The sequence below is a fragment of the Capsicum annuum genome, chromosome 6, assembly GCF_002878395.1.
Source record: "Capsicum annuum cultivar UCD-10X-F1 chromosome 6, UCD10Xv1.1, whole genome shotgun sequence".
NCBI classification, from domain to species: Eukaryota; Viridiplantae; Streptophyta; class Magnoliopsida; order Solanales; family Solanaceae; genus Capsicum; species Capsicum annuum.
In genome coordinates, this window is record NC_061116.1 from 66,830,690 (window position 1) to 66,838,665 (window position 7,976).

The 7,976-nt window shown below is 33.7% G+C and overlaps 1 long non-coding RNA gene across 7 annotated transcripts; it reads right to left on the reverse strand.

Moving 5' to 3' along the window:
* Positions 1-362: 362 nt before the first annotated feature.
* On the reverse strand, positions 363-7,511 carry LOC107873361. Of its 7 annotated transcripts, XR_007057052.1 has the most exons (9): positions 6,549-7,510; positions 5,707-5,789; positions 5,329-5,422; positions 5,128-5,221; positions 3,793-3,864; positions 2,965-3,025; positions 2,001-2,091; positions 1,240-1,904; positions 363-1,097 (listed from the first exon to the last, which is right to left on the reverse strand). It is a non-coding gene; the product is annotated as an uncharacterized LOC107873361 (long non-coding RNA). The 7 variants fall into 7 exon arrangements; XR_007057050.1 differs by having other exon boundaries at positions 363-1,904; XR_001675297.2 differs by having other exon boundaries at positions 363-1,904; positions 3,793-3,878.
* Between the last annotated feature and the right edge of the window lie 465 nt (positions 7,512-7,976).

Sequence of the window (7,976 nt, forward strand, 5' to 3'; positions counted from 1 at the left end):
TAAGTTAATCCGTAGGATAAATTACCTGAAGATTTTTCTACGAATTTAAAAAATATATATATTTATCCATATACCTGCAGATTTACCTAGAGATAAAATATCCGTCGATATATTTCCCGAGATAATATCGCAAGTACAAAATTTACGCAATATGGCGCCAAATTTACTTGCAGAATTTGTTGCAAATATATAGTTTACAGATAATATATTTTAATATTAACAAATTTAATAATTTCATAATAAATTCACATATATTTCTTACAATATTATTCCCTAGGTAAAATCCCAGGTAATAAGCAGTTTTCTAGTATTGGGAGATAGCAGATTAGAGTTTTAACCAAAGAAAATTGAGAAGAAGAATGTTAGAGATAAGGAGCGGTGAATGAGATGAATTAAAGTAGAAGCCATACACGTGTTACTCAAGAGACACGTAAGAAAATTATAAAGCTCTACAATACGAATATGCCCTCAGCTTTGAATTAAATTACTTAAAACAAACATGTCGAAACAACCCTTTTCTGAAGTAGTAAAGTAATACCAAACATAACGATTAATACAAGAGTACATACTGATGAAAATCAGCATAGGAGAGGGTGAGAAACTGCTCCCTAATGGACTCCAAGAGTCTGATAGCAATGTCGATACCATTGTTTGCACCATGTGATTGTTTAGCTTTGAACCTCATAGTACCAAAAGGACCTCCAGTTTTGGAGCACACACCATAGGTGGCAGTAGTGTGCCATCCGAGACAACAGAAAACATCTTTAAGATCATGGAATAACTTACCATTTTTTTATAGTAAAAAAATAACTGTTACGATCCAATTCACATGACTTTTCTATTTCAAATATGGCCTTCAAAATCACGAATGAGAACACAATCCATGCAAAAGGAATTTCAGAAACAAAAATGCAGTAAAAAACATCTATGTATACACATATTCACAACATCACAATAATATAAAAGAACTTGAAAGTTTTAATCAACCATAAAAAACGAAAGAAAGAAACATTTCGTACATGGCAATTTTATGTTGGCATCTTTTGAATTCTATGCCTAAATTCACAATCAAACTTCAATTGTTTCAATCTTCAAATCTGAACCGTGAAATTAGAACAATAAAAGATTAAATTAGAACAGACATATCACTGTTGAGTCCATTACAACCATAAGGTTATAGATTAAATCGAATCGAACCGAAGCAGCTTACTACATAGTTGTAGGAGTAGAAAACATTACCTTTTGGGCTTGTTACTTATTGAGAATATCCTTTCACCACCCACGATTTCATGGGCCTTGCTTTTGGCATCGCTAACTTTTAAAGCCACAAGCAAATTAAAAAAAATTATACAAAAACAATTACTAACAAAATGAAAAACTGAGTGGAAGAACGTGGTCCAAACTAAAACTATTAAGAGAAGAACAGAAAAAAAAAAAAAAGATAATGGATATGGAAGAAAATTCTTGATAGCCAACTGTTCTGATGGCTAAATTTATGATTAACACGTCATAATTTTCTTTAGCATTTATAAAGTCTAAAATACCCTAGAATACATATTTAATAACTTTAACCAACCATGTTGAAATCAAGCTGCTACTCTCACTTCTTCCTACCTCTCCAAGCCTTGGTGGACAAATTACATGGTCTGTGATCGTGGTGTTGGAGCAAATGGCAGGTATCCGTTGGAGTTAGTTGAGGTTCAGAGAAATGTAAACAATATAGAAAAATTTGAAACAGATGGAGTAGGAAGAAAACATACATAGAGGAAAATTCAGGGGGAGCAATGAGAGAGGGATTTGGATATTTCTCTTCAAGAAGCCCAACAGTGACATCGGAATCAGGGATCCATTTATCACCAAAATTGATCACTGAAACTTTCCCTTCTGGGTTCACCTCCAAGAACCTAAAACCACAACCCCGAAACAAAATATTCATTGTTACAATGAAAAAATGTAATCTTTGAAACAAACAAACAAAAAACATAAATTTGCTTCAATACCATTTGGGCTTGTCACTAACATTGATCAAGACAATCTTATAAGGCACTTTCTTTTCCTCTTATGTCAGAAGTGCCCTTTGTCTATAGGGACCTTAAATTACAAAACCATCATAAATTTAGAAAAATTGAAACCAAATCCATGAAAATTTGCAAAAAAGAAGAGCACATATACACACTTTAAAAGGGTAAAAATCTGAGAGAAAAAAATTACAGTCTTTAGATATACCCTTTGGCTTCATTATCAGGGAAAAAAATACACTTTAGCTAAATGTACCTCAGAACCAATGATCATCACAAATTGAGAATAATTCAAACCAAACCCTTGTAAATTAGAGTCTTAAGAAGTACACTTTAGCTAAATTGACCTCAAAATCAAGAGGTCATCACAAGTTCAGGAAAAAATGAAACCAACCCATGAAAATTTGAAGTATCTGTAGAACCACATAAAGCAAAATAGTATCTGATAAAACACATGCACATCTCATTTCTGTCACTTTTGCAATAGAATACCCCTTCACAAACATCAGAGACTACAGAATTGTGGTAATGACTGCACTATACGACCCAAAAATAATTTGATCCCAACATCTCAAACAAAGCACACCTCTTGTTACAAATAAATATGTGTATCAATATACATATCAATTTAATGAAAAAGTAGTAAGATAATCTTTAAAAAGGAAAATTTGGATTTGAGCCCTAGTAAATTTGATATTCAAGTGGATGCCATTCAGAAAAATGAAAGAAGAAGTTCATCAAATTAATTCCACTGCAATTGAATCCCGACATTTAGTGAAATAAGCTCCAGCTTACTACAACAATAAGTGACAGAACCTGGAGGCTAGTATATTCCAGTACTTGCAAGCCTATACATATTGGTACACAGGGGTCCTTTGTTTTTAGATTTCAAATCCTTGATAAGCAATCTTTTAAGTGAACAAAGAAAAGGACTACGGAGAAGTACCTATGATCCAATTTTGCCTGAAAGAGACTGCAGTGCTTCCTTACCAAAACCCAAGGAGCCTCTAAAGGTAAGATGAGAAAAAGAAGGTACTTAATCAAGTCACTAACTGTTGCTTGGCCAAAAAATAAAAGGAGGATAGCAAAAAAAATATTTTGAGAACAGTAACAATCAATATATGCATTTTTCTAGCTTGGATTGCCAATAGTGTATAAGTCTCATTCTTACAGGTCGAGGCAAATAAGAAGACGCATTCCAATGATGTTGTTCCTATGAATTTAATTTTTTATTAGTAAGGTTGTGTACAATACTCCCTTGTACTGAATAAACTTCAGTTTTCCTAAAATCAACTACTTTAAAAACATCTAAAACTAGATTCTTTAGCGATAGTTTTCTACTGAATAAATCACAAAAAATATGCAGACAAACTTTGACATTGGATTAACCAGATCATTCTGAGATTACTGACTACCACTATTACATTTTCTTGATACTTAAACCAAGAAAGCAGATTGAGTGTAACATTTTGAGCTAGAAATTATATTAAACATCAAATTCAGAAACGACTATGTTTTTAAGCACAAGGATGAGGTGACATATGTTTTTAGTTCATAAATTTCAATGGCTTATGAAAACATCACACACCTCATATCCACTTACCCCCAATATTGCCCATGCAGATACCACAAAAATAGATGCTAAAATGCAGCAGTATTTCCATTTGGGAGTAAATCTTTAGTACTTGATAAGGAAACAAATTTTACAATATGATTATGTAATAATATTATTTAGATAACAAAATTCACCGCATCCTGAGGTTGAGTATGATACCTCAATGATGTGTGTTTTATGCAGCATAATCTTCTCCTTATCCTCCTCCTCGATTATTGCAAGACTGTACACCTGTCATAGAGGAGCTTTGAAAGTTTTCAAAGTTAGAAGAAATCAGGGAACCTAATGGGTCAACTAATTTCCCTCACAAATCTCAATAGGTACAATTTAGATTTGGCTGATACAACTTCAACACCAACAATACCCAATGAGTAGATACGACTTCATTTACATATATTAGGATCAACCATGTTCAAACAAAAAAGTATACATATTAATAAGCACTTCCACAAATTGACATGATACTAACTATAAGTTCTGGTCTCAATTCACGCCTTCTCTTTTACCATAACCTTTCCTTCCTTTCCTTTATAAGGACCAATACTATACAACAAACAATATAACATACCATGTTTACTAGACTAAATCCTGCAATAAAAAAATAATAGTCGTTGTAGTGGCCCTTGTTTATATTGCTCAATACCTAACTCTCTTGTCGTCCTCTTTTGATCAAGCCATTTATAGTATACAGTATAAAGCTAGAAAGCCAGGTTCCCACAGCCGTACCAACTTCTATTAGAGTAGAAGCTACATTTGACATGCTTCTAGGAAGTTCTGATATATAAAATTCATTTTCGCTAATGGAGTACAGGGCCACTACAATGCCACCAATTATATTCTGGGAAAGTATCCACATTGCTGACATAAGGATAGTGACGTGTGGATCATTGGAGTAACCCTCCTTGATTGCGATACTTCTCTAGATACCTTTTATAGCCGTTATCATTGAAACTAACAGAAAAGAAAGAAATAAACCAAATCTCATTTACTTTAAGTGTATTGTACAAATTCGCGGTGGTTACTATGAAGGATCCTAAAACTAAATATGGTTTCTTCGAACCCTGTTTGGTAGCAGGATACTTTGTGCGTCGGGCCGCAAGTTTACTCTACAATTTGTGAGTTGCGACTATTGCATAACACAAATGATTAGGCGGCCATCCATGCTTAAGTAATTATCACATTCCATTAATTTTTATCTCCAATTAGACATTAGGAAATGGTTTTAGAATATTTGTCTTCAAAATCTATATTGTGTACAAGAATATTTTATATTATAACGATCATAGGAAAAACATGACTGAAGCGTAGTATGTAGGATCAATTTTGTCTCCGACTCTCGCCACTCGCCAGTATGACTCTCACCACTCATCAGTATGGCTTGCGAAGATTTTAGGACCTAATCGGCCCAGTAAATTTTAGCAGCCAACATGCCAATGCAATAAGCTAAATAGTGATCATATCCACTGAAACAGGAAAAACAAAGCAGGGACATACCTTGATCAGTAAATAGCGAAAATGTGATTTGACTCCACCTACTCAGTCTCCTAAATCATCTTTGTCACAAGTTGAGAGGAAAAAGTGCCAATAACTACAAAAATAAGCATACAAATAACAATTGATAACAATTTAAGAAATTTCATGAGATGAATCAACGAAATTGAACAAAGAACAACTATTAACAATTTAAGTAATTACCTGAGAAGAATAGCGAAATTGACAAGCGAGGAGAAAAATAGATGACGATGACCAAATCAAGAAGAGAATTAGCGGGTTTCGCTGAAGACAACATCTGTCAAAATAATCCACATGCGTAAGCTTTTTAGTGAACAAAAATGAAAGCGAAGAAATAAAAATTGTGGCAAAGCTTTTGTGATGACATCTTGTGTAAAGACACAGTAAGCGGATGAAAAGGAAACTTAAAGAACACTAATTCTCATGTCATATGTAACTGCCAAAAACTCTAAACTGCACAACATGCTTTGTTCAGCTACAATGGAATGTATCCTTTTGAAAGAGGCACTGAATATGCATTCAAATCTTTTCAGGGCCGTCCTGGGTATTAACATATATTACCTTCAGAAAAATATACTCCATTTTGTTGGAATACACCAGTATCTTCTTGTTGTTGTTGTCAATCAGTATTGGCTCAGTAACATCTGCGCATCATATATAAATCATTTATGAATATAAAGAGAGATGATTAAAGAGAGATCTTTAGAACTTAACAGAGAAAATCTCGAAGAGACTACTCAGATATATTTGCAAGACAATCGTAGTACATTAAATTGAATGTGCAAAGAAACATAAGAGCCAAAAAGAGTACTTTATCACGGCAAATTAACTCATATCTTGGATGGCCAATCCATTTCTTTAGGTTATTTAGACAAGAAGATTGTCAAGAGATGTAATAATAAAGTTTTGTTATTCTTCTTCATCCAAAAAACAGAGAAATCCTACTTTTCTACTGTAAAAAAAAGAAGAGAAATTGCAACTATTTTTTGCACCAAATCTACTGATTTGCGGATATAAGATGAAAGTTGCAGATTTTTGGGCTATCAGATCTGTTACCTCAAATTTGTAGATTCAACAAAGCAATTTCTTATAATCCAAAACAAAATCCTACAGATCTTATAACTCAATCAATGATAGCTAATTAGAGACGCAAGAATCGAAAGTCGAATTAAATCTTCTTCCATTAGAAAATAGAAATTCAGGAAGATGGAGAGAATCCAAAATCAGTCCACTACTTTTCACATACTCCAAGCTTTCACTGCTTCACCTAAAACAAAATTATTATTCACTGTAGTGGCAGTAGAAGAAAGGGGGAAACAGAAGAAGAAGAAGAATGAAAGTGTAATGGAGGTTTTCACAATGATGTTGATAATAGTAGATATTTTATAGTTATTAATATTTACCCATGCATATTGTGCTTAATTACGGATTTTCCACTGGTCGTTCCAAAACTCCCTCTTTCTACTATACAATAAGGTGTGGCTGCTCAAGGAAACATGGCATCGTCGACATGTCTGTTTGAGGAAAAAAAAAGATATTATCATAATTCTGATGAATTATAACTCTCACTGCCTCAGCTTCTCTTCTTTAATCCAATTATAGAGAGTCGCCTCACTATGTTCCTTATCCATTTCCACCTCTAAATTTTTCTTTCTTTCCTCTTTGGCTTTTCTCCTGATAATTTCATCGAGCAAAGGTTGATGTTTCTGCCGGTTTGAAGTTTGTTTCTTGTCTGTGTTTCGCTGCTATCAAACCTCTAATTTTGCCTGGTTCTTACAACATACAGCCGCTTGGCTATCTTCCTTATCCAATTCTGCCGCTCGTTATTCCCTGTTCGGCTTTTTGATCGACCAAAGATTGGTGTTTCTGCGGATTTGAAGTTCTTTCCTTCTTTGTGTTTTGCTGCTATCAAGGAATTGCATCGTAATTTTATTTCATCTTTCGTTGTTCCTTGTTCGGCTTTTCGATCGACCAAAGATTGGTGCCGCTAACTCTTTCGTTGTTTCTTCTTCGGCTTTTCGATCGAGTAAAGATTGGTGCTTCTGTGGATGTGAAGTTGTTTCCTTGTTTGTGTTTTGCTGCTATTGAGGTAATTGCATCGTAATTTTATTTGAAAATCTACGAAATTGCCTTTGCTGCTCTTTTTGCCTTTCTTCTGCTAGAGAACAAAATCCACAAAGCCCAACTATGTAGAATCAACCAGATCTGAATATAATTCTTCTCAGAACAACCAATTCAATTAGACACATAAAAAAAGGGTTTCGCAAAAAGGAATGAGTAAATATGCAATGTATTTACCTTGTGTTGAATAAATAAAGCCAAAAAGGAATGAATTTGTAGTGTTGGGGACCAAATTTCTGCACTATTATATTTTTAAGTAAGGACCAATTTAGCGATACCTTATTTATTGCTTCCTATTCTATTTTGTTTAGGTGCTCATTCACAGTGCGATTTTGTACATATTTTTATGATGAAAATACAAATATGTACATATCTTGTACATATGTACATTCACAGTGCGATACTTTTCCCTTCTACTCGGCTAAGTTTTTTCTTCTTCCTTCTTTGGCTTTTCTCATTATAATTTCATGGAGCAAAAGATTGTTGCTTATGCTGGTTTGAAGTTTGTTTGTTGTCTGTGTTTGCCTAAGCAGGGGAGGCATCTACTACATCAGTCAAAAACTACAACTTTAAAAACGGTAATTAGGTGTTTTTCTTTTTGAGTAATGGGTCAAAAATATTTCTGGTTTCTTCCAGATCTGCAAGCACACACAATAGAAAAAGTAAAGATACTTTGTTTTTATTATAATAATCTGAGAACTTTCCTTTAT